We start from the raw sequence: 27,214 nt of genomic DNA, 5'->3' as shown, positions 1-27,214 counted from the left end.
ATTTTGGGAGGCCTATCCCGGGGAAAGCATGGGACTGGGGTTCATGGGGTTCAAAATGATCTGGACAAACTGGAGAAATGGGCTGAAGTAAATAGGATGAAATTCAATAAGGAGAAATGCAAAGTACTCCACTTAGAAAGGAACAATCAGTTGCACACATACAAAATAGGAAATGACTGCCTAGGAAGGAGTACTGCAGAAAGGGATCTGGAGGTCATAGAGCATCAAAAACTAAATATGAGTCCGCACTGTAACACTGTTGCAAAAAAAGCAAACATCATTCTGGGATGTATTAGCAGGGGTATTATAAGCAAGACATGAGAAGTAATTCTTCCGTTCTACTCCAGGCTGATTAGGCCTCAACTGCAGTATTGTGTCCAGTTCTGGGCTCCACATTTCCGGAAAGATTTGGACAAATTGGAGAAAGTCCAGAGAAGAGCAACAAAAATGATTAAAGGTCCAGAACACATGACCTATGAGGGAAGATTGGGTTTGTTTAGTTTGGAGAAGAGAAGACTGAGAAAGGACACATTAACAGTTTTCAAGTACATTAAAGGTTGTTACAAGGAGGAGGGAGAAAAATTGTTGTTCTTAACCTCTGAGGTTAGGACAAGAAGCAATGGGCTTAAATTGCAGCAAGGGCGGTTTAGGTTGGACATTAGGAAAAACTTCCTAACTGTCAGGGTGGTTAAGCACTGGAATAAATTGCCTAGGGAGGTTGTGGAATCTCCATCATTGGGGATTTTTAAGAGCAGGTTGGACAAACACCTGTCAGGGATGGTCTAAATTCTAGATCAGTGGTTCCCAAACTGGGGGCGCCACTTGTTCAGGGAAAGGCCCTGGTGGGTTGGGCTGGTTTGTTTACCATCTGTGTCCGCAGGTTCAGCCGATCGCAGCTCCCAGTGGCTGCGGTTTGCATCTCCAGGCCAATGGGGGCTGCAGGAAACGGCACGGGCCGAGGGATGTGCTGGCCGCCCTTCCCACAGCCCCCATTGGCCAAGAATGGCGAACCGCGGCCAGTGGGAGCCGCAGTCAGCCGAACCTGCGGACGCATCAGGTAAGCAAACTGGCCCAGCCTGCCAGAGGCTTTCCCTGAACAAGCAGCGCCCCTAGTTTGGGAACCACTGTTCTAGCTAATACTTAGTCCTGGCTTAAGTGCAGGGGACTGGACTAGATGACCTCTCAATGTCCCTTCCAGTTCTATGATTCTGTGAGGTCGAGGTTCTATTCTTGGCTCTGTCAGTGATTTGCTATGTGATGTTGGACAGATCACTTAGCTTCTCTGTACCTCAGTTTCCCTATCTATAAAATGCGGATATTTACCTATTCACAGGGTGCGGGTTAAGGCTTCATTCATGAAAGTTCATAATGTTCATGAACTTGTCAGCCAGAAAATGTTATTGAATGAAAAAGTATGGTTGTTTATCCAATTCTAACTGAAATGTGTGTGGGTATCCCATTGCTGCTTAAAACAGTGTCAAACCAGCACCAGGCACACTGTGCTCTTTTGTGGCATATGTAACATATGACAAGAATCAAGCTGTGATCCGTGTCCTTTTCTGTAATGTGGCCAGCAGATGTTTCTCTTCATGTACACTATCACAGTCTGATCATTGTCTAAATGCTGCAGGTGAAATGTATGTGACTGAAATTCTGAGGTGAGCCATGCGGTGTGACACTTAGCGTATGCACAACATGCCCCAGGTGGCAGGTGACCAGGATTTATCACCGAATTTGGTCCACAGGTTGGATCATTAGCTTCCGGTACGGGCTGGGTACTGATGGGGAGTGCAACGTGAACGCTGATCCATGTCCCCCTGTGTGACACTGAAGAAATAACAAACTCAGAAGGCTTTGATGTACATGATTTCAGATAATTTTAATGACCAAAAAAAATTAGGATAGAGCAGGTAAGCCTGTCAGTGTGAATGAAACTGTGGGATGCGTATCCCACAGCCATGACTAATTTAGTACACTCTGACTCAGCCAGTGATGCATTATCAAGAATCTCTGAGACCTTCTGGACTCCCAGTTAACAAAACAATAAATAAAAACATTCTATTCTATGTGACTAATTGAATCCTTGAATCTAATTTTATTGCCCCCAAACTACCATATGACTAAAGCTGTGCGAAACAGCGGGTCTGATCCACAGAGGCTTCTGTGAATGCTTTCTTGGGTTTAAATTCCCATGGGCTTGTGCCTCTTGAGTATTCATCTGAGTTGTGTTCAAATCCAAAGCAAAACTAATATGTTTCACTTGGTTTAATCACAAACCATATGTTCGGCTCAGGTTAGCTAAAAAGGGGAGCAAATCAGGGATCCTTGATGAATCTGGGCTGAACTTCAAGTTTGTACTAAGACGAATAGGGAAATGTTCCATGGTTTGGGAGCTTGAAGCAAAAGTTTTGCAAAATTCTAGACTTAAATCCACATTTGGCTTTGTATTTTTTTTTTTATTATTTTTTTAAATCATGGGCCTTAGCCATTTGGTTAAGGCCCCTTCTGTATTTTTTTGAACTGCATTTTTTTTCAACAAAGTATTTATTCTGTTTGTTTTTTAATCACTTCAACTGCACGACAGAAACGACATGTTGACAAAGTCTAACCAAAACATGGTCATGGAAGGGTGGTCAGCAACCAAGGCACTGGACTGGGTCTCTGGAAATCTGGATTCCTCTGTTGGCCCTGCCTCTGATTTTTAAGTTAAAAGAACTGTCTCTTGCTTTTTGAGCTCTCCCTGCCCATCCCCAAAACGTATGCAACATTTAGCGTTGCCCAGGCTCCCGAATAGATAGAGCAAGGTGACCCTTGCCCCTGCTGCAGGAGCTCTCACTGACTGCCTTACAGTGCGGAGTTTCACCCCAAAGCCAAAAATTCTAATTATGTCCCCCCTCCCCCACAACCCTACATCTGCTTATCCCCTAGTCCAGCAATTATTTATGCACCCCCACGTCTTTCTGGTCCCTCAGCCCAACCTGTCTCCTGTAGCTGCAGGGGTTCTTCACCTCCCTCCTCCAGGTCTGGGGTGGGAGGGTGGGGGTGCTGGGTTTTCCCTCTTCCCAGAACTGGGGAGGGGGAAGCTCCAAGGATTCATCACATCCCCTCCCTTTCCTGTGTCTAGTGTTGCAGGGATGGAGGAGCAGATTGACCCATGGTTTACAGAAAGGATGGAGGAAGTGGCTGGATCCATTCTGCTCCCCTTTCTCCTCTTGTGAGGGTGGTGTGTCAGCTGCTCCTTCTCTACCCTTCCCTCTCCAAAACCTCCTCTCAGCTCCCGAGGGGTGGGGGAGAGTTTTGCCTGCCTTCAGTGTCCTTGACTAGCTGCTCTTCCCCAAAAGAGGGGACTTTCCCCCTGCGCAGGATTAGAAATTTCAACGGCTGGAACTTCTCATCAGTGTGAGATAGGATTTTGTTCCCTGTTGGAGCCAGTTACTGGGCTTGAAATTGCATGCATCAGCAACTCTGTGCCTCTGTTTGGTAGGGATAATCCTTCCTCCCACCCTTTGTCTTTCTTGTCTATACAGGTTGTAAAAGCTTCAGGGCAGTGATGGTCTTTTACTTTGTGTTTGTACAGCGCCTAGCACAATGGGGATCTGATAGCAGTTGGGGCTCCATTGTCCTTCAGATTGTTCTGTAACATTCTCCTCTGCCACGATGCCTACAATAAACTTGACAAGGGTTAGGCACCTGCTGTGCTGAGACCACTGCCTATCATCAAGATGACCAGCATGGTCTCATTGAATCATAGAATCATAGAATATAAGGGTTGGAAGGGACCCCAGAAGGTCATCTAGTCCAACCCCCTGCTCGAAGCAGGACCAAATCCCAGTTAAATCATCCCAGCCAGGGCTTTGTCAAGCCTGACCTTAAAAACCTCTAAGGAAGGAGATTCTACCACCTCCCTAGGTAACGCATTCCAGTGTTTCACCACCCTCTTAGTGAAAAAGTTTTTCCTAATATCCAATCTAAACCTCCCCCACTGCAGCTTGAGACCATTACTCCTCGTTCTGTCATCTGCTACCATTGAGAACAGTCTAGAGCCATCCTCTTTGGAACCCCCTTTCAGGTAGTTGAAAGCAGCTATCAAATCCCCCCTCATTCTTCTCTTCTGCAGGCTAAACAATCCCAGCTCCCTCAGCCTCTCCTCATAACTCATGTGTTCCAGACCCCTAATCATTTTTGTTGCCCTTCGCTGGACTCTCTCCAATTTATCCACATCCTTCTTGAAGTGTGGGGCCCAAAACTGGACACAGTACTCCAGATGAGGCCTCACCAATGTCGAATAGAGGGGAACGATCACGTCCCTCGATCTGCTCGCTATGCCCCTACTTATACATCCCAAAATGCCATTGGCCTTCTTGGCAACAAGGGCACACTGCTGACTCATATCCAGCTTCTCGTCCACTGTCACCCGTAGGTCCTTTTCCGCAGAACTGCTGCCTAGCCATTCGGTCCCTAGTCTGTAGCTGTGCATTGGGTTCTTCCGTCCTAAGTGCAGGACCCTGCACTTATCCTTATTGAACCTCATCAGATTTCTTTTGGCCCAATCCTCCAATTTGTCTAGGTCCTTCTGTATCCTATCCCTCCCCTCCAGCGTATCTATCACTCCTCCCAGTTTAGTATCATCCGCAAATTTGCTGAGAGTGCAATCCACACCATCCTCCAGATCATTTATGAAGATATTGAACAAAACCGGCCCCAGGACCGACCCTTGGGGCACTCCACTTGATACCGGCTGCCAACTAGACATGGAGCCATTGATAACTACCCGTTGAGCCCGACAATCTAGCCAGCTTTCTACCCACCTTATAGTGCATTCATCCAGCCCATACTTCCTTAACTTGCTGACAAGAATACTGTGGGAGACCGTGTCAAAAGCTTTGCTAAAGTCAAGAAACAATACATCCACTGCTTTCCCTTCATCCACAGAACCAGTAATCTCATCATAGAAGGCGATTAGATTAGTCAGGCATGACCTTCCCTTGGTGAATCCATGCTGGCTGTTCCTGATCACTTTCCTCTCATACAAGTGCTTCAGGATTGATTCTTTGAGGACCTGCTCCATGATTTTTCCAGGGACTGAAGTGAGGCTGACTGGCCTGTAGTTCCCAGGATCCTCCTTCTTCCCTTTTTTAAAGATTGGCACTACATTAGCCTTTTTCCAGTCATCCGGGACTTCCCCGGTTCGCCACGAGTTTTCAAAGATAATGGCCAATGGCTCTGCAATCACAGCCGCCAGTTCCTTCAGCACTCTCGGATGCAACTCGTCCGGCCCCATGGACTTGTGCACGTCCAGCTTTTCTAAATAGTCCCTAACCACCTCTATCTCCACAGAGGGCTGTCCATCTCTTCCCCATTTTGTGATGCCCAGCGTAGCAGTCTGGGAGCTAACCTTGTTAGTGAAAACAGAGGCAAAAAAAGCATTGAGTACATTAGCTTTTTCCACATCCTCTGCTTTTCCATCCATTGCTTTGTTTGCTTCCTCCCCCCTCTCTCTAACCATCTGTTCTCTTGTAAGTTCTTTGGGGCAGGGACTGTCTTGTTGTGTGTTTTGTACTGTGCCTAGCATCATGAGGTTCTGGTCCATATGCTATGGTAATATAAATAATAAAACATGCCAGATTTTAAACTTTCAGCTGCCTCTGAGAAAACTGATCTTCTGGCCAAATTTGAAGTCTTGAATTTCAAAATTTGACACTATGGACATCTTGAGAATTTTGTTTGGAAACAGAATCACTTCTTGAATTCTGAGTTGTTAAACTTATCAGGTGTTTTTTTGCCAGAAACTGGGAATGGGCAACGGGATAGATCACTTGATTATCTGTTCTGCTCATTCCCTCTGGAGCACCTGCCACTGGCCACTGTCAGAAGACAGGATACTGGGCTAGATGGACCTGTGGTCTGACCAAGTATGGCTGTTCTTCTGTCTTTGCACATGTGTAATAAAATGCAAACTGATATTACTTTTGAGGCTTTTAAGTTGGCTGTAGAGCTCGTCAAAATGTTTTCACTGAAACATTTTTAGGGGGGAAATGGCTTTTCAATCAAAACAATTCTTACAGAGAATGTTCATTTTGCTTGAACTTTGTGTTTCTAATGGAAAACTAGAAATTAGGTGGGGGGCAAATAGCTTTTTGGGTTTTTTATTGAATCATTTGAGACATTTTGGGGGGAAAAAGCAAAAAAAATTGAAAATTTCCCATGAAAAATTATTAGCATTTTTCAACCAGCTGTACTTGGCTGTGATCACTTTGTGCAGGTCCACCACCTATTAACACATTTCCTTGGTAGACATAACTCTTGAATTTGAAAATACATATATAGGGTTTTCGTACATCAAGGGTTGTCAGTTGACATTGTAGCCTAGTTTTTATCTTCTGAATCCCCTTTATAAAGAGGGATGACATGAATGACTGTTCTCTGCTAGTTTCACCTAAAAGTACCTGTTTCCTTGTTTGTTGACATGAATTAAATGTCCCTTTCACTTAATGTTTTGAGTCCATGACAAGCACTAGTGTTGTCCATAGGTTGAGTTTGCTCATTGATCACTGCTTCATATACAGCATTTTGCAGGTTCTGTATTTATCTCCCCTAGTTCTTTCCTACAAAAGGACATATGGGTGGAAATAGAACTTTTGCATTGGCATGAGTCCTGCTCAGGAGTTGAAGTGCAAGTTTTACTCTGAGGGGTCTTCAGTGGTACATGTGAAAGAAGTAAATGGGTCTCAGTCCGCATCACAAGAAACCCATTGTCGTAAGAGACTTTCTTATTGGCAATCTCAGTAGAGAGGCCAAGGAATTGTCATGTAGACTGAATAACTCATACTATGTGCCGCGGTATTCCTTATGAACATTCTTGGTGTATCTGATCATGTCTCCTTCTAGTGGCTGGCCCCTGAAATTAATAACCTGCTACTTCAGCAAAACTACTGACATTCTCCTTTCGCTGAAATGGTATAGTTTTGTGCTTTTGATGTGCTGATGATCCCATTCCTGAACAAATTCCATTGCCGAACATTCTGTCTACATGTCTGTGGTTATGGTTTGTGGGATAGGGATGTACTAGAAACCCCAAAATATAGTTGCAAATCCATTTGTAAGGAAGCTAAAACACCTTGCTGTTAAAGCTGACAAACTTTCATTGAATTCCACACTCATGAAAGTCAATGAAATATGACTGCTGCTATTCAAACATTTCAGACCTCAAAAGGCTCTTGTGATGTTTCATTTGAGATAGGATCCCAACTAGATGGATTACAGAAGAATGGTGCCATTTCAATACCATTTAATATTGCTCAGAGCCTGAGAGAGAGAGAGAGACACACACACACAAACACCGCCCCCCCAGCTGTTACTTGAATTGCTTGGATTCACAACTCTTCATTTTTCAGGTACACTTCAGTGCCACCAGACTAACCAGCAAGACTTGGCACATCATGGAATTCTAATGGGTAGTTAAGGTAGGGGCTAGCCACAAATTAACAGCTTTGCTGCCCAGCTGGAAGTGGGGGACAATGCATGTCTTGCTTGTTTGCTGCTCTGTCCCTGAATATTGTTTCATGTGAGAGTGGCATCCACCAAATACTGAGGCAGCATTTTGATTTTACTGGATGTCTGTTTTTCTCTATGGAATAAATGGGAGGTTTTCCCTGCACACTTTCATTTGGAGTCTTTATGCAGTAGCCTGCCACTTTGTAAAGCAGCTGGGAATTTAACGAGTACAAATGAGAAGCTGTGGATAATTAGGCTTCTGGGTGTTTGAGCATTATTAATTTTTTAAAATCAATTAGCTAATCAAGAAAGTGCTATTGCAACACTTTTTCTTTTTTTTCCTTCAAGCAAAGTTCCAGATCCTGGTGGGAACCCTGTATCTGACAGGACTCCGAAGACAACCCCACTGGGCAATGAAGGGAAGCAGATTCTGATGGACGAGGCTGTATAACGAAGCATGATATTGATCTGTGGTTCATGCTGACCACAGAGCCTAGCTGAAATCATTCTTTAGCTCTCTGCCCTAAACTCTGCCAGCTGGAACATACAAACTTCCTACCGGCATGGACAACCTTTGAATACAGCAAGAATTTATCTCCAGAGTTAGGGGTGTCAGTCTGTCTGACCCTGGAGATAAGTTAATAGAATGAACTATGTATGTTATCAATAATATCATTTGATAAATACAGCCAAGGATTTACAAGATGACTAGTGATTTTAGGTGCCTTTGTTTTGTGGATAACTAACTGAGACCTCTTAAAGGAGCCTGATTTACAGAAAGTGTTGAAAATCAGGTCCTTTTAATGTGTCTCAAGGTGGGTACCCCAAAACTGAGCCACTTAAAATCACTAGCACTTCTGAATGTTTGTGGTATTTTCAAGTGCCTATGTGGCTTAGGAACATGAACCCCATTGAGGGCAAGGGCTTGTGCTCCCGAGTCCCCTATGTGTTTTTGAGAATCCCACCCTTGTTCTGTATCTCTTGCTGAATACATAGGAAGCTAAATACATACTAACTACAACTTTCATGATGATATTGCTTTGGACTATGAGATTGTAACATGCAGTGATGGAAGGCGTATTGGAGCCTACTGTTCCCTCGCCGTGTGGGCAATTATTCACCTGCCACAACTCCTCCATGCAGTGAAGAGAAGAATAGACCTCTCCATATGAGTCAAGCTGTAATACATATGGTACAAAGCTGGGGTGAGAACTGTAACCCAAGAAGGAGGATCTGATGTTGACATATGTGACAGTAAAAGAAAATAATCCTTTAAACTTTGCTGTCCTCTTACATTTCACGAATTAATTTATGTATTTTTTGTATTTAAAATGAGTGAATTTAGTGCTCATGAAAACGTGGTTTGAGGCAGTGTGGCATGTACAAACAATTCCTGTGGAGATCTGGTCAATGCCCTTTAATCCTGACTCTCAAGCACTGAGCTGTTCTTCTCCCAGGCCTTGCCTGAACAAAGTTTACCTTGTCATGCAATGTGTTTGATCTGCCCAAATACAGGATAGCCTACCAAACTTCATTCCATGGGTGATCTAAACTGGGATTTGTAGTCAAGTCTCTAGGGTAACAGGCTACTACACCAAACCACTGTGCCACCAAACTGATTTCCCCCATTAAGCAACCTCTGCTGACATGGTCAGGGGTTAGTGTTCACTCCTCAAAAGTACAACGCTCCAAATAGTGCTTTACCTGTCTGACGCCCGCCACTCAAGAATTGTAACTCTTCACAACACCCCCATTTAATTGTGGGTGGGTGGGCAGGGGCTGGAAGTAGTCTTATATTAGACCTGAACATGCTGGATTAGATCATTTCTGACCTGGTGCCTGCATATCCCTTCTGCTCCAAAGTGACAGTCATTCCACCCTGGAGGCCATGAAACACAAAGACAGTGATAGGTTTCAGAGTAACAGCGGTGTTAGTCTGTATTCGCAAAAAGAAAAGGAGTACTTGTGGCACCTTAGTGACTACGTTTACCGCTTAATAAAATGAAGCCTTTATGGTTTAGAGACTTTTCTGCCCCCTCCTTTTGTGCAGCCCCATAGGCTTCCACTGTGCTTCAAGGGTGATGCCCTCGATACTTGAGGCATTTGTTCCACGGCCTGGAATGTAGCGGTGCCATCTCAACTGCCAACTTGGGAACATTCATTATACAACAATGTCTGATATAAGAAGAACATACAAAAATGGACAGAGCTCCTTTGAGCTTTGCCTGGGCTCTGCTGTGCAGTATAGCGTGGGTACATACATATACCTGTCTGTGGATTTGTCTATCTCTTTGGCATGTAAGTGTCCAGCTGCGTGACAGCTGTGTATGAAACACTGTCCAGATGGTGGGTGCTTGTCAGGTTTGGCTTTAATCTCTCCTTGGTTTATTGTTCTTAGATCATTTGCATCTGTTTGTTTTATGTGACACACAAGCAGGTGATCGTGCACAGGAGATGGGAGGTCTCCATGCATTGGAAGTGGGAGGCCGTTCCAGATGAGGAGTTGGCATGAAGAGAGACCCTGCGTCATGAATGGATGAAGGGCAGAGCGAAGGACAGAAGTGGGCGGCATGTAGAGTCGGAGGAGTGGAAGGAAATAAAAGTTTGAGAGAGAGGCAGCAATAGAGCTTTGGAGGAGAAGATGAGACAGTGGGACAGAAGATGGAGGGAAGTACCTCTGTCTGCAGCTGGCCAGGAGACCCATCCTCTAACGCAAACATTACCTCCGTTATGCCATCATCACCTTTTAACTGGGCTGCTGCCCATTACCTGGGTCTGCCAGATATGTGGGGCTACGTTTTGAACACCTGTTGGAAGCTTCTGCAAGTGCATAATGCTAATAGGCAAGGATGATCTCATAACATCAGTGTTCTGTGCCTTCCCCTCCGCTTAGGACCAAGATAGTCACAGGATCATATTCCTTTGTGGTCTAGGACCTGTGAAAACTGCCTCTCTCTCTCTGTCCCATCTTTGTGTGGAGCATCTGAGAACTGGTGGGGAGAGATCGCTGAGCTGTGCCCGTAGCGTTTTCTTGTCTTTGATCATCTTAGAGACTAAGTACTCCTTTTCTTTTTGCGAATACAGACTAACACGGCTGTTACTGAAACTTGTCTTTGATGTTCTCCCAGATCCTGAGGTGGGAGAAGAATGGTCGTGTGGCCAAATCACAGCACTGGGAGTCAGGATCTCTAAGTCCTACAGTATTCACAGCTCTACCACAACTTTTCTGTGTGACTTTAGACCAGTCTTGTCACCTCTTTTGTGCCTCAGTTTCACCCGTTGTACATTGGGCATGACACCATTCTATTGAAATATCAATATTTTCCAACAGTTGTTTGTTAGTACCCAAAGTATAGAAGAAAACTGGTGTGTCTGGTACCATTCAGTGGCAACTTGGCAAATGCTGTCATTTTAATGGCAACAATCATGCCATGTAGAGTTGGTGTGCAGTTTAATTCAGTAGGTATATAAAGAACTTAGTCCCTTTGCTGAAAGTACAAAGTGCTATATTGCTAGTATGTTACTTGCTTGTTTGTCTTTTAACTAACAATCGCTACATCAGAGAAAGGAAAATGCATGGCAGATGAAAGGCAGTAATTTTACTGAGCCATCCGTGTGGGTGACTCATGTATTTTTGTATTTGCTTGTTTTCAATTACATTTATTGGATGAGACCAGATGCTATGTTTAGATGCCAAAGAGATAAAAACAGTTACACAAAGCAAAGTCTACACTTGAGTTTATTTAAAACAATTTTTAAACAAAGTGCTCCTGTTAAAGTGCTACTTACATAGTTGGCTTCTTCCCTCTGGCCCTATAACTGTATTTCCAGCATCTGAGGTGCAAGACCATAGACTTCTCCATCTCTGTAACTTGTTATGCTCAGCGCGTGTCTCCAATTCAGTGTTTCTGTGGTTAATTAAAGTTTACTGCAGAAGGAGCAGGGAGTGGGTTGAGAGCACTGATGAAGAGATGACTAACAAAGTAATCGGCATGTGATTATAGCGTGGGCTGCCAGGCACCGATTAGCCCTCCTTGGACTCTGCTTTTATCTAAGCTCTACATTTTGAATTAATTCTGTGTTAATGATACCTAGGACTTCTATCCCATCTAGCTCATCGCATTAGAGCAAACTGAACAAAAGGTCCCTGAATTTCAAAAGCCTCTGATTCAACTCAGGTTGCAACTGCTCAGATGAAATATGGCAGTGGGTGGTTGGCTCCTTTCTGACTCTCTGAACTCCTTGCCTGGTGGGAAGGACAGTGTGGGAAATTAAGGTGACATTACAAATTCTTGTCACACTCATTATATGCATCATAGAGGGTTGTCTCAGAACTCCAGTGGCTGATAGCTCATGTGAAGAGGAGTGGAGAATGGGGTTGTGGGATAAGTCACCGAAAAAACTTTCCACAAGTAGAGAGAATGTCAAAGAATATAGGGATAGGAAGGTTGTTGTTTTTCAATTTTTGAAGAACACAGGCTTAAATGAGCTTTTATGGAAGCCCGCTGATGCGTACCTGATACAAACGAAGAGAAAAGCCATCTTTAGACATCCTGTGTTAATGCTACTTGTAGATATTTTTATCTGTCTCTGTCCATCTGGGTAGTACCAATATACCCAGCATCCTCTTGCCTAGGTAATAGCTTGACGGGTTCCCAGAGCTCAGAAACCAACTTAGCTGCTCTGCAATAGCAGTGAGCTGGAAGTACTGGGGACTGGCATGTGAGCATCCCACTCCCCTACAGAACCAGCGTAATGGCCACAGCAGGTCATATTTGGCAATTGGACCAAAGTTCACACCAGCCAAGTATGTAGCTGAGGACATATATGCCCCATTAAGAGTTGAGCTGACGGATATATCTATGACTTGAGGATATGGAGGTAGACATTATCATATTTGAGGTAGAAGCGAAACTCAAACAGCTTAATGGGACTAAATCGGGGGGCCCAGATAATCTTCATCCAAGAATATTAAAGGAATTGGCACATGAAATTGCAAGTCCATTAGCAAGAATTTTTAATGAATCTGTAAACTCAGGGGTTGTACCATATGATTGGAGAATTGCTAACATAGTTCCTATTTTTAAGAAAGGGAAAAAAAGTGATCCGGGTAATTATAGGCCTGTTAGTTTGACATCTGTAGTATGCAAGGTCTTGGAAAAACTTTTGAAGGAGAAAGTAGTTCAGGACATTGAGCTCAATGGTAAATGGGACAAAATACAACCTGGTTTTACAAAAGGTAGATCTTGCCAAACCAACGTGATCTCCTTCTTTGAGAAAGTAACATTTTTTAGAAAAGGAAACACAGTGGATCTAATTTACCTAGATTTTAGTAAGGTGTTTGATACCGTGCCACATGGGGAATTATTAGGTAAATTGGATAAGATGGGGATCAATAGGAAAACTGAAAGGTGGATAAGGAATTGGTTAAAGGGGAGACTACAATGGGTCCTACTGAAAGGTGAACTGTCAGGCTGGAGGGAGGTTACCGGTGGAGTTCCTCAAGGATCGTTTTTGGGACCAATCTTATTTAATCTTTTTATTACTGACCTTGGCACAAAAAGTGGGAGTGTGCTAATAAAGTTTGCGGATGATACAAAGCTGGGAGGTATTGCCAATTTAGAGAAGGACAGGGATATCCTACAGGAGGATCTGGATGACCTTGTAAACTGGAGTAATAGTAATAGGATGAAATTTAATAGTGAGAAGTGTAAGGTCATGCATTTAGGGATTAATAACAAGAATTTTAGTTATAAGCTAGGAATGCATCAATTAGAAGTAACGGAGGAGGAAAAGGACCTTGGAGTATTTGGTTGATCATAGGATGACTATGAGCTGCCAATGTGATCTGGCCGTGAAAAAAGCTAATGCGGTCTTGGGATGCATCAGGAGAGGTATTTCCAGTAGGGATAAGGAGGTTTTAGTACCGTTATACAAGGCACTGGTGAGACCTCACCTGGAATACTGTGTGCAGTTCTGGTCTCCCATGTTTAAGAAGGATGAATTCAAACTGGAACAGGTACAGAGAAGGGCTACTAGGATGATCCGAGGAATGGAAAACTTGTCTTATGAAAGGAGACTCAAGGAGCTTGGCTTGTTTAGCCTAACTAAAAGAAGGTTGAGGGGAGATATGATTGCTCTCTATAAATATGTCAGAGAGATAAATACCGGAGAGGGAGAGGAATTATTTAAGCTCAGTACTAATGTGGACACAAGAACAAATGGGTACAAACTGGCCACCAGGAAATTTAGACTAGAAATTAGGCAAAGGTTTCTAACCATCAGAGGAGTGAAGTTTTGGAATAGCCTTCCAAGGGAAGCAGTGGGGGCAAAAGATCTATCTGGCTTTAAGATTAAACTCGATAAGTTTATGGAGGAGATGGTATGATGGGATAACATGGTTCTGGTAATTAAATATTCATGGTAAATAGGCCCAATGGCCTGTGATGGGATGTTAGATGGGGTGGGATCCGAGTTACCCAGGAAAGAATTCTCTGTAGTATCTGGCTGGTGAATCTTGCCCATATGCTCAGGGTTTAGCTGATCGCCATATTTGGGGTCGGGAAGGAATTTTCCTCCAGGGCAGATTGGAAGAGGCCCTGGAGGTTTTTCGCCTTCCACTGTGGCATGGGGCACGGGTCACTGGCTGGAGGATTCTCTGCTCCTTGAAGTCTTTAAACTACGATTTGAGGACTTCAATAACACAGATATAGGTGAGAGGTTTTTCGCAGGAGTGGGTGGGTGAAATTCTGTGGCCTGCGTTGTGCAGGAGGTCAGACTAGATGATCATAATGGTCCCTTCTGAGCTAAATATCTACGAATCTATGACTTAAGGGTTTGCCCAGAGCCATAACATTTAGGGACTGTATATGATGACCGAGCCAGCACCTGGCTTGGTGGTGGTACTGCACAGCAAGACTTGTACCTGAGGCTGGGGAAGAACTTGTGAATTTGGCAAACAGCCTCCGGATTTTGACAGACACAATGAGGGAGGAATTTATTTGAGCATGAGCTTTCTGATGAAGTGAGCTGTAGCTCACGAAAGCTCATGCTCAAATAAATTGGTTAGTCTCTAAGGTGCCACAAGTACTCCTTTTCTTAATGAGGGAGGAAGTAATTCTGCATAAGCCCGAACATTCAATAGGTCCTGCTCCTCCAGCACAATCCAGACTGAATTGGCAGGTGGTCATCCTGATTTTAATAGTCCTAGTGGGTTATAAGGCAGTTAGGGTACTTGCAGAACCACTCCAAGGCTATTAAAGGCTGTATATGTAGAACAATACAATTTGATTTCCCACAGCTATCACTGTAAATTGGTACATGCTGTCTTTTCAACCCTGTTCATGTCCCCCTAGAGCAATGGGATTTTACTGACAGAAGTATGCACAGAAAATGAACATCAGTTTCTTGTGCGAGTATTCAGGGAACCAGGCTTTAGATTTGCTCAGGCAAGTATGTGTTCCAGAAGTGCTTATGAGCTCATCCAATCAGAGAACAGAAATAATACTGTCTGAATTGCTTGACCACTCTCAGCTAAGCAACACTGAATTTTGAACATTGGCAATTAAGCCACAGAATAAAAATTAAAAGGATATGAAATTTGAGGAACTCACAATTTGCCTAGGATATAATAGGAGCAGGAAAGGAGTCTGATGTCACTGAATACATTATTTGACGTGTATTATTTACTCAGCTCTTAAAAAATAAAATATGAACTTGATCTGGTTGGGTTAGAACAGTGCAGTTCCTGGAGGCCATGTGCTGTTGATTCCCATGCACAGATATTCATTTGCAACAGCTGTAGTTTTCAGATAGTCTTAAAGAAAGCCCAGGCAGGTGCATGTTACAATTATCTTACCTGGTGGTGGGAAAAACCTGAATAGCTGTAGCAGGAAAAGGATGGTCTGTCTTAATAACACAATGACAATTAGGGTGATCAGATAACAAGTGTGAAAAATCAGGACCCTTTTGTGGGGGGAGGGGGAAGGAAGAGGTGTAGTTGCTTTGCATATATAAGACAAAGCCCCTAATATCAGGACATCTGGTCACCCTACTGGCAATAGCTATTCAAGCCCACTATAATAACATGGTCCTCTGTGCTGAGCATAATTTACCTAACTTTATTTCAAATGGATTCTTACTGAATCAATACAATTTCCCACCAATGTGATAGTTCATTCCTGGGCAACCTAATCTCGTCAAGTGAATGCTCATTCTACAAGCACTTGTCAGTTGAAATAGTCTCTTAATCATATTCTTCAGCAAAGCAAATAGTGGTGTTAAAAGAAACAGATTCACTCTTTCCATTTCAAAGCAGAGAAGAGATTAGGTGCTCCATACCTAAATGGTGCGTGGGCAGGCTTGCAGCTGAGCCAAACAATATATAGATCTTGTCAAACATGCTATTGTCTTTCCAGATCAAGGCAACTTTGTACTTTTAAAGAAGAAAATGAGGGAAGCCACAAAAACACAGCCTTTGAAAGAGCCAGTAATGAGATGCAAATGACCTACATTCAGAGACCAGGCGTGACTGTTGATAGTGGGAGGGGGCAAAATTTTTTGAGCTGAGCCTCCCCGTGAGTTACAATTTTTCGTTGTGCACCTCCCACCCCAACCCAGACAAAAAGAGGTGAGTCAGGGTGGAAATGGTGCTCCCTTCCCCAAGCCCCCTCCCCTCCGTGCGGGACTGAAGCCTGAGCCCCCCTGAATGTTCCTCTGCTCCCCACTGGGGGGGGGACAACGTGCCCCCTGTTTGAAAACCTCTGATTTAAAGGTTCTGATAGTATGCAACATGGTTCAGGGTAGAGCATATAAACCCTGAAAGAAACCTGGAAGGGCACATGACCCTGCATGCCCTTCCCAGGTCACCTCTGCCTACAAACACTCTAGGAAGCAAATAGTGATCTGATGAGCAGGCCATTCACAAATCAATTTCATGGGCTTCACAGTGAGTTAAATGCATCCGATGAAGTGAGCTGTAGCTTATGAAAACCCATGCTCAAATAAATTGGTTAGTCTCTAAGGTGCCACAAGTACTCCTTTTCTTTTAGTGAGTTAAAGGTAGCCCATGTTTTCTCCCTCCTGCCCAACTCTTGTGCTTCTTTACCCAAATAAAGAACTCCAAAGCAATGTCCAGTTCAGCTAGATGCTAAACATGCTGACCCCGATCTGTGCTTTACTGTGATATATATCATAACCAGGATAGGTTTTCCCTCCCCCATTCCTTCTCCAGATGAAGGAGAGAGCAACTTTGGGTTTTGTCGCTGGAGCTGGGTGTCTCTGAGGATTGCAATGGGCTATCAAGTCTTTCACTTCTATGGTCCTGTTTTATACTGAAGAAATTTTTATAAATGGTTATAAAATTGGTTAAAGACAGCCAGGCCTATTCTTGGTTTCAAGACATCGATCTCCCATCTTGATCTTGACACCAGCTTGGTAAAAACAGGTCAGATCACCTCAGACTGGGTTTGCATTGTAGCTCAAACCATTCTGTAAAACAGTTATTTTTTTTCCCCCAGCATAGACAGGCCCAAAGATTCTGGTGTTGCTCAAAGCCAGAGTGACTCAAAGAAGTTGCTGTCTGGTAGCTGGTTGTTTCCTGTAGGCCAAAGCATAGCATGTTGTTTCCAACTCAAGTGGGACACTAGAAAGGGACAGTGGCAAACAGACCCTAAGCGGAACCCTGGAGCTGGGCAGGTAAAATGTTACCTGAATTGAAATGTGCCCCTTTCTTTTCTATTCAGGTTCTTACACTACAACTACTTAGTATATGAGCACCTAATCATTAATAGGAGCTAAAAGGACAGCCTTTGGCATGCCAGGCCAATCACTTACCCATTAGGCTACATAGTTCGGCAATTTTCTGAAAAGTGCAATGGAATCTAGTGTCCCCAGCTGATTACCACTCATTTAAACATGGCACCTTCAGCAGAATACCAACTTAACCCTGTGCTACTGTATCCTTTTAGTCCTGATGCTGTAAAGAAAAGATGGCTTTCCTAATTACATGAAATGGTCTGCCTCCTCCATTCGTCCCACCTTTCTGTACATTTGTTTTAATTGCAGTTTTGTTTTTTCTAAAGTAGGTTGAATGGGAAATTTTTAACCCGCCTGGCACCTGCATAATATGATTGAAGCTCTATGAATCTGGAAGGTAGATATTTTAAACTAGCTGCTTAGTTTTTTGACAACTGAGTTTGAGATAATGAGAATGGTGGAGAAGGCATACTGCCAAAGCAGAAAGCAGGGCTAATGGTTAGGACAAGAAAGACTCCGAATAAAGGAATTTGAATCTTCAGACTACAGGTTTCAATTTGCCTGGTTTGCAGTAGAGCAGGAACAAAGTAACATTTCTGCAGCTGATAGCATATGAGTCACCAGCTAATAGGATCTTAATGCCTAGCAAAAACCAATGTTATTGCCCATCACGAATCTGTGAGATGAACATGCCTTGTCCAGCATCTAACACATTTCTACACACTGATTCAGCTGATAGCTGAGCTCCTCTCCCATTCTCCATGCACACATCAAACATTGCCTGTGATCAGCTCTGATTTATTGTTATGGGCAACTGACTTATTTGATGGTAAAGTGCTCTTATCCTTTTGTGATGAGTAAGAGCTGTTCTTTGCTTATTAATAGTGACATAAGAGGGAAACTGTTGGTTAATCAGCAGGCATTATATGCAAGTTTTTTTTTTTTTAAATCCCCTTCATGTAGAATACATCCAAGGTAACATGAGAAATCATTACAGTAGTCACTTCACCAGGAATTCTAAGAATCTTGGGTTGAGAATTACATAACACTTAGTGCAGTCAGAGTTACTTAGCCCTTTGCTGCAAACTGATATATTCTTTAGGTGCTTAAGTGTTCCAGGGCTCAGGTAGTGCAGGGGTTCTCAAACTTCTTTGCACCGTGACCCCCTTCTGACAACAAAAATTACTACACGACCCCAGGATGAGGGATTGAAACCCGAGCCTGCCTGAGTCCTGCTGACCTGGGTGCAGGGGACCAAAGCCAAAGCCCAAGAGCTTCAGTCCCAGGCAGAGGGTCTGTAACCCTGCTACCCAGGGCTGAAGCCCTCGGGCTTCAGCTTTGGTCCCAGATAGTGGGGCTTTGGCTTTGGCCCCAACCCTGGACCCCAGCAAGTTTAAATCAGCCTTGACAACCCCATTAAAATGTTTGAGAACCGCTGAGCTAGTGCATACAGAAAGGAATATTTCTTAATTCTTCATGCTAAACTTAACACACAATTATATACTATGGAGTTTCACATTGGTTAATTGGTATCACTCTTGCCTCTGAACAAAAACAGGAGGATCTAGGCCAATGCGCACTGTTGAGGCGGTGGTGCAGTATGAAAGGATGTAGTGAGCTTTTAGAGGGACTAGTCCAATTGTCACCTTATTTACAACCCCAATCAGACCCCATTTAACTCCAAATGAAGTCACACAAGGGGGAGGGGCTGTACATCAAGAATGAATCTGACTGCTTTTTAGGAAAGTTTTATTTAAAAGAAAGGTGCGAAGTTGGTCATTGCCCAGTAATTGTTGTGCCATATTGGTCCAAGGATATAAGAGAGACAAGGTAAGTGAGGTGATCTTTTATTGGACCAACTTCTGTTGATTGAAGGGACAAACTTTTGAGTGTCACATAACTCTTCTTCAGGTCAGGGGAAGGTAACCAGAATGTCTGAGCTAAATACAAGTTGGGACAGATTAAGTTTAAGAAGATCACACATCCTGTAGGAGACTACTTAAAATGAAATGGCCAGTGAAGGGTTAGCAGGTAGTAGGGTGTGTTACAAATTGTTGTAATGAGCCATAAAATCTCTGTTTAGTTCCATGGTTTTTGGTGTCTAGCAGAGTTATGAATGTAAGTTCCTATGCTCGTCTTTTGAAGGGGTTGTGCAGATGTCCTCTGAGGAATGAGAGGTCAAATATAGGGTGTTTGCTTTGTGAAAAGTGTTCACCCCTGGCTGATGTGATGTTTTTGACTTTTATCATTTTTCTGTGTGAGTTTATTCTAAGGCTAGGCCTACACTTAAAATACTACAGTACACCTCCCTGAGAGGGAGTAGCAAGGTTGAAGGAAGAATTTTTCTGTTGACCTAGTGCAGGCTTGGTGGATGCAGATACACACCTCAGGGATTTTCCACACCCCTAAGAGATGTAGCTATGCCAGGGTCAGTTTTCAGTTAGACCAGGCATTACTCTTACTGAAGAAATACTGGGACTCCTAGAAACCATCTTCAAACCAATCACCACACAAAGGGCCGGCTTCCGACTTCCTCCAGAAACTCCGCAACATCAGTACTCTCCCCCAGTACTCTCCCCCTGTCACCTCCCTGTATACCAACATCCCTCACCATGATGGCATCACTACTAGTCATCAACCTGTTCTCAATGCCAATACCTCTGTGCCTCTCAGACATGTTGGACAATCATGTGACATTCTGCAGTTACTTCCCCAGAATGGGGAGACAGTGGTGGAAGGCTGTGGGTATTCCGTAAGTGTGAAGGAAGGGGTTAGATTTTGGCAGTCTGATAACTTTTTTTTTTAATGCAATTTTTGCAAACCTGCATTTTGCTAGTAGCTGTGTCCTAACAGTTCTGCCTCAGCCCTGGATGTCGTGCTGTGTGCCAACTTACGTAGCTCACTTTTGACAGTTAATTTTTTGCAAATCTTTGTTTTTACTGTACTTTTTTAACTGTCAGTGGGAGAATGTGGCCAACTGCCCTGAGGTACCATGTGGGGGCTAGGAGCTATATAAAGCTCAGATCTAGTCTCTCTCGCTCTATCTCTCTGGCAAGTTTCTCTCCCTTGCTAGTGCATAGAATAAAAGAACTCTATGATTAACGGAGGAAAAAATAAAGTAGAACAAGTTGCAATAGGTGTTAAATAACAACAGGTATTGCTTGTAAATTGTGTCTGTGGCATCTCAAGGGTTATTATAGCTGCTGTTTGATTTCCATCTGTTTTTATTAGTGATGTGTAATCTGGCAACATTATGTTGTGTATGTCCTACGCTAGATTTGCCAGTAAAGCTACCCTGTGGGAAATTCTGAGGTGTAGATGTGCCTGTTAATTTATTTGCTGTTATAATGTTCAATTGAAATGTACAGCAGGGAACACAGAGCTGCCTGGGAATACATATTTTCCTTTTTTTTTTAAAGACTGATACATTTTGAACTGATACAGTGCTGCAGTATGAGACTGCATATGAGAGTAACTAGGACACCATGGATGTCCAGAGTTACAAGCTGTCTAACACAGATAAGGCTGGAATACTTTGCAGGGCTCCTGTAATGCCAGCATTTGACATTTTGTGATAAATAATTCTTCAATACATCCTCTGGAGGATTTGTACTAATAGGAGAGGAAACTCTGAATTAAAAAATACAACTAATCATCTTCCAGAAATGCAACATCTTGTCAAGCAGACTACTCAACTGATGAGGATAACATGCAGTAATTATTTAGTCAATCAGCACCTATAATGTTTAAGGATCATTGGTACTGTGTCTTTAAAAATAGAAAAGTACTGGTGTGTTTCCTTCTCATTGAATATACCAATTAAGTGATTATAAAAGAAGTCTACTGAGCAAATTGGCTTATCCATAATACTGCTGCTTAGTGCTTTGTCTATAAAGCATTTAACAAACTTTATCTAATTATCCCAACATCCCTGAGAGGTAGGGCATTAACCTCCCCATTTCACACATGGGCTAATAGACAGGTGTTAAGTGACTTGGCCCAGGCAACAGTGTGATTCAGGGGCAGAGCTGGAATTAGAACTGGAAATCATGGCTCCTTCTCCTTCATTCTTTAGACCAAGCTGCCTCTGCCTCTTTGTTTCTGGTATGTATCTGGAACAACTCTAGGAACGTGAGCCTGGGCTGTTCTTCTCACCATTCCAGCAGAGAGCAAGTGAAAGGGGCCAGCAACAAAAAGGCTGGCTCAGAAGGATGGGAGAAGTTACCACATGCCTTGCCATCACCCAGTCCAAGCTAGCCAGGGGAAAGCTACTGCATTGCAGGCACTGAGCCAGAGATGTCGAAAGTGTGTGGGTGGAGGTGATAGAATATCAGGCTTTCACTCTCCTCCCGCTCTGGTCCAAGAGTGAACTGCTAAGTCAGCAGCCTGGTGCCTTTTAAGAGCAAATATTCAGTGCTGGGCAGAAGTACACTTGCAGACAGGGGCACCATCTAGTTTTCTGTCATCCTCAGGCACCTTCCAACTACATGGGAATGGGGAGCAGAAAAGGGGAAAATATCAGGTGTTGGTTGAGTGCAGTATATGCACACAAAGCCTGGAATCTGAGCAAGGCCCCTCCCCTGTTACCCAAAGCTAGTCACCCAACATGCTGAGTATGTGTAATGCACCAGTCATAAAGCAGTGGGTGTATATTAAAAATCAAGGAAGAAACGGAATGGAAGTGCAAGATGTGTGGGGAAAGCCTTGGAAATGAATAACTGTCTCCAACTCAGCAAACCAGCTCCCTTATCTGTATTAGTCTTTAAAAAAAAAAAAAGCCCACCCACTGCAAGAAGTGAACTAAATCTCTCCTTATGTACCAGAAAAATCTGAGAATGATTGCTTACATCTGACAGAACCCCAAGTGCATCTGTATAGGGTATGTGAGTAGGTGGTGAAAACTCAGCAGTTGAAGTGATGACCCCTATTTTATTTATTTATTTAATCTGTAACTATTTTTTAACCTGTTTTTTAAACCCAAATAGCAGCCTGTTATTATCAGTAGCAAATCTGGCTAATTGCATTTGCACTGTGATTGACAGCCGTTGATTAGATACTTGCTTCCCTCTCGTGGGAAAGGAGATCCTCTTCAGGTCAAAGACGGTCATTGCTAAATAGATGATTATTTCCTGGTGTGTTATTGCAGCACATAGCTGGACTAAGGATTGCCACTACCTCAATTCCTCCCCCTCCTGTAATCTTGCCAAAAGGGGATGGGCCCAAATCCTGGATCTGAGCATCTCCTAGCTTTGGGAAGGTTTGGAACAGCACCGACAACTAAATTCTCCAGCTCAGGCCCATCTCTGCTGGGAACTGAATACAAACTTCAGTGAGTTTATTCTATGAGCTCAGTGTTAGCGCTGTCATAAGACTTTGACTCACATACCTGTCCCTGCATCAGATTAGAGCTGTGTACGGGTAGGAGCTTCAAGACGTAGGAGTTTTAGTGCTGGGCAAAACTCAAGAGGCTTTGAAACTTGGTTGGGTTCAAATAAGCCTCCAGAAATTGAGCAGACATTATGAAAAATGCCCATGCACACAGTGGCTTCTCCATATAGTAACGAAAAAGGTCCCCGTGAGTTTTCAAAAATATACCACATCTACCGCTTCCCCCATCTACAAGGCTTATTACCCTGTTAAAGAAAGCTATTAGGTTGGTTTGACACGATTTGTTCTTGACAAATCCATGCTGCCTGTTACTTATTGCCTTATTATCTTCTAGGTGTTTGCAAATGACCCTGACTTCATTACTCAGGAATTGTGACATTTCCCTTACATAAGGGAAAGTGATACTTTGAGGTCAGTAGCTGCACTGGCTTGTCTCAGTGGATTGTGCCTAACCCTTCCTCTTTTGGGTATCATGTTTAACAGAGACAGCCCAGCTGTTCTATAAAGCCAAGTGAGACATCTCTCACTTTCTGGGGAGAAACCAACTGGACTTTTAATTCCTTTTCTTATTTGTTTGAAATAGAGTTATAGTGCTCACAAAAAGTCCTCTTTTTAGTTTTTGAAACTGAAGTGCTCTAGCAACTGGACAGGCTCTCATGCACTGTGAGCAATGTACATTTTCCTCACACTGAGCTTCATCCCTGTTCTGTGGGGACCATCTTTAAGGATGAGAGGGTAGTTAGGACTCCACCCCCTTCCTCCTTTAGATGGTCTGTCTGCCTGACTCTCACAGTTCTCTAGTGATCATCTAAATGCTGTTTGGCAGCTTTAGTTAAGTTTATAGTAGGAAGGTGTCCAGTTACCAACCCCCCTCCCTCATTAGTTGGTAGTCTCTGGACAGAGAACGAATGACTGTTTCATCAACCCTAAAGGGGATCCACAGAGTTAAGGTATATTGTGTAGGAGGGAAGTTGACTGCCACTGTCCATGGATAAACAGGTTTTGGTTTACCGAGGTGTCACTCAGTTTTGCTACCTTTCACTAGCACAAAACTCACTTCACCTTCCTCATAGGAGTGTGGGAAATACATGTGCTTAAAACAGCAACTGGGAAATCTGCAAAATGCTTTATGAAGCTATGAACTCTGCTTCCCACACACCTGATGCACCATGTAGCGTTTTGCTATTCAACTGTATGATGCATCAGCAAGGAACTCTCTAAAGATGTATTCACAAAAATATGCAACACAGTCAAGAGATTTCTTGGGCAACTCCCACATAGTTCTAGTTTATTTGCAATGATTCATCTGTCTTTACCTGTTGTTGCGGTACCGTCAGATTCCTCCTCCATGACAGGTTCCCTTCTACCTCGTTGATAATGATAATGCTTCCAGATGACTCATATCACCAGGCACCCAGCTTTTGCAGATGCCTAAACAACGTAAGCTAGGTGACTTTGTATGAGACCAATATGCCTACAGGCAATACAGGTAAAAATGGTGGTATATGCTTCAACACTGCCTTCTTTGTGTGCCAATCTACATTCAAGATGGTGGTCTCTAGACAATGATTTTTTTAACAATGCCATGTTAGCCAGGCCCTGATACAATCATTTGGCCCTTTCTAATAATTCTTATATAATTCTATGAGAGAAATAAAACTAGAGATGGGGTTCAAACCAAGACTCTGGATCTAAGCATCCCAGAATTTTGAGGGTGTCGGAAATCAAAATTCAGATCTCAGTTTGCAAATTGTCCATATCTTTGTAATATGCAAATACCAAAACCCCAGATATAACCAACTCTGAACTCTGGTGGTGGTTGACATTTGGGTCCACATTTTGTGACTTGAGCTCATCTTTAAATAAAGAAATTAGGTGAACTTCAAAATGTTGAGGTTTGACATATTTATTTATAGAGACCTCTGTGATGCACATCACATCATATCTGGATCTGAGCATCCTCACAAGCACCAGTTAAGTCCAACAATACCCTTGTGTGGTTGGTAAGAATTTTTATTCCCATTTTACAGATGTGGTAATTGAGAAATTTAAGTGCCCATGGTCACAGAGGAGATGGCGGAGCTAGGAATAGAATCTGAGTTTAATTCTTCTGCCTTAAGTACAAATCATCTTTCCTCTCAAACTGAGATCGAGTTCAGAAAAGCACATGAAAGTTTGGAGGCTTATCTAAACTGCCCGATTCAGCAAAACCGGGCTGGAAATCTTACCAGAACAGTGGTATTTTTATCCTTTAATTTCCAGTCCTGGCCAGAGTCCAGAAGTTCAGAGTTGTGAAAAAAAAATTATAACCTCAATTTATCAAACTTCTTTAAAAAAAAGTTGTGCAGGACTTCTTTACCCATCCTGCTGGTTTAAACTTCTGTGGGCCAAATGTATCCCTGGTACAAGTAGGTAAAACTCCATGGATTTCAATGGGAGTTGTGCCCAGGAACACTGGAGTTGAATACAGCCTTACATGATGAGATGAGAGAATTTTGTTTATAGTCAAATTCCATATTGATAGAACTTGGATTAGACATGGTCAAGCTTTGAGCATCGACAGCTGGCTGCAGCCAGTTCCTTTCATTTTACAATTGTCCACCAAAGAATGCAATTACAGCAGAAAGATTCTCAGGTTCTTATTTGTGTGTGAAGAGATGAGTGCTGTGCCTTCCTCTGAGTATGGCGCTGGTTGTTGTTGGAGATAAGGGGTGACATTTTGGCCCCATTGAAGTCAGTGACACAACTTCCAGTGACTTGAATAGGGTCAGGATTTCACCCAGAGTGCCTACATCTGTTGGACAAGACTGCTCTAAGCCAGCAATTCTTGTGTTCCTACTGGTTTCTCAAGCATACCAGCTGCCAGTGTTCAGCGCAATTTTAGATCAATGTTGTGGATGGATAGTAAAAGCAAAATTGGGTTAAACCCAGAGATAAGTAATGCCATTGACTTTCAGGTGCCTGGCCTACAGTATATTACACAGAATCAAACATACTAAGGGAGATTCACATCAAGGATGGGGGAGAGCCAGGTCTTGTGAGAGCGCTACTTTTGAAAAATCTTATTAACATTCCATTAAAATTTCCAAAATCGACTGCACACAGGTGCAGGTGTCACATGAGGAATCAGTAGCATTTCTCTAGAGAGAATTTTCCAAAAGAAGTACCCTTGCATGGGGATTGCCAAGTCTTGACAGGGATTTTCATAAAATCACATTGTAGTTGAAGTTTGGCATGAGCACTTTTGTTTGTTCGTTTTGTTTGTGTTAGATAACACTACTCTTCCAGCAGGTGTAATCTAGCTTGTCGAAAACTTGAATTCCGGGACAGAAGAGAGCAAATGAACAGTAAAGATTTAATTAAATGCCAGTTGCTCATTTTATATCCATATTTCTCACTTGATACTTTTTTGTGGCACCTTCTCCTAAATTTATTGTAATTGGGAACAGAACAGACTAGAATAAACTAAATTGGGAACTCTCATGCTTCAGTTGCTCTTGTTTTAAATGATTGATTTTTTTTTTTCCATTTGAAGATGGCTTACTTGGGCAAATCATAAGCAAAATCCAGTGTTTTTCAGTTTCACGTCAGTGGAAACTTTATTCTCTCTGTACTTAAAAATGTGATGAAAATGAGATGCAACGCTTTAGTGGTAGAGGCCTTGGTTTGCCTTTTCCTTCACTTTGAAACTAATGTGCTTTCTTTCACTTCCTTTTCCCTGTCAAATCTACTTCACAAGAAATCAGGAATACATTTCACATCAAATTCAACAGAACTATCGCCATCTCTGAATTTAGAGAAGCAGAAGTCTGTATATAGTATTATTTCTTCTCGTTCTCTATTGAATATTTTCTACTTTCTGGGGGTAGATTCTCTTTCCTGTGTATCTACTTTACCTTTTACAGCACCAGTCCTTTCCCCTACTGTTGAAGCTTCTTTTGGCAAACAGGGTACTGGCTACAATCTCTTAGGAGTGTAAGAACGGCTGTACTGGGTCAGACTGATAGTCCATTTAGCCCAGGATCCTGCCTTCTGACAGTGGGTGGTGTCAGATACTTCAGAAGCAATGAACAGAACAAGGCAACTTCAAATGATCATTCCCATGTTGTCCAGTCCCAGCTTCTCGCAGTCAGTGGTTTAGGGACACCCAGAGCAAGGGGTTGTCCCTGACCGTCTTGGCTAATAGCCATTGATAGAGTATCCTCCATGAATTTATCTAATTCTTGTTTGAATCCAGTTATATTTTGACCCTCAACATCCCCTGTCAATGAGTTCTACAGATTGATTGTGAATTGTGTGAAAATTTACATCCTTATGTTTGTTTTAAACCTACGTCCTATTAATTTCATTGGATGAGCCCTGGGTCTTGTGTTATCTGAAGGGGTAAACACTTCCTTATTCACTTTACCTACACCATTCATGATTTTATAGACCTGTATCATGTCCCTTGTTAGTTGTGTCTTTTCTAAGCTGAGCAGTCCCAGTCTTTTAATCTCTCCTCATATGGAGCCCTAATAATTTTTGTTGCCCTTTTTTCTACCTTTTCCAATTCTAATATATCTTTTTTGAGCTGGGG

General features: G+C 42.9%; 1 long non-coding RNA gene across 1 annotated transcript in view; it reads left to right on the top strand.

Annotated features, from left to right (window-relative positions):
- LOC125640195 (uncharacterized) overlaps positions 1–8,771 on the top strand; it is a 33,804-nt gene extending 25,033 nt beyond the window's left edge. Inside the window, exon 2 of the long non-coding RNA XR_012669434.1 lies at positions 7,843–8,771. This is a non-coding gene — a long non-coding RNA (uncharacterized LOC125640195). The remainder of the gene's footprint in view (positions 1–7,842) is intronic.
- The last annotated feature ends 18,443 nt before the right edge of the window (positions 8,772–27,214 follow it).

This window comes from Caretta caretta, chromosome 7, assembly GCF_965140235.1.
Source record: "Caretta caretta isolate rCarCar2 chromosome 7, rCarCar1.hap1, whole genome shotgun sequence".
Classification (NCBI taxonomy): domain Eukaryota; kingdom Metazoa; phylum Chordata; order Testudines; family Cheloniidae; genus Caretta; species Caretta caretta.
Note: the sequence above shows the minus strand (reverse complement) of the source record. Positions and strands in the feature narration are given on the sequence as shown.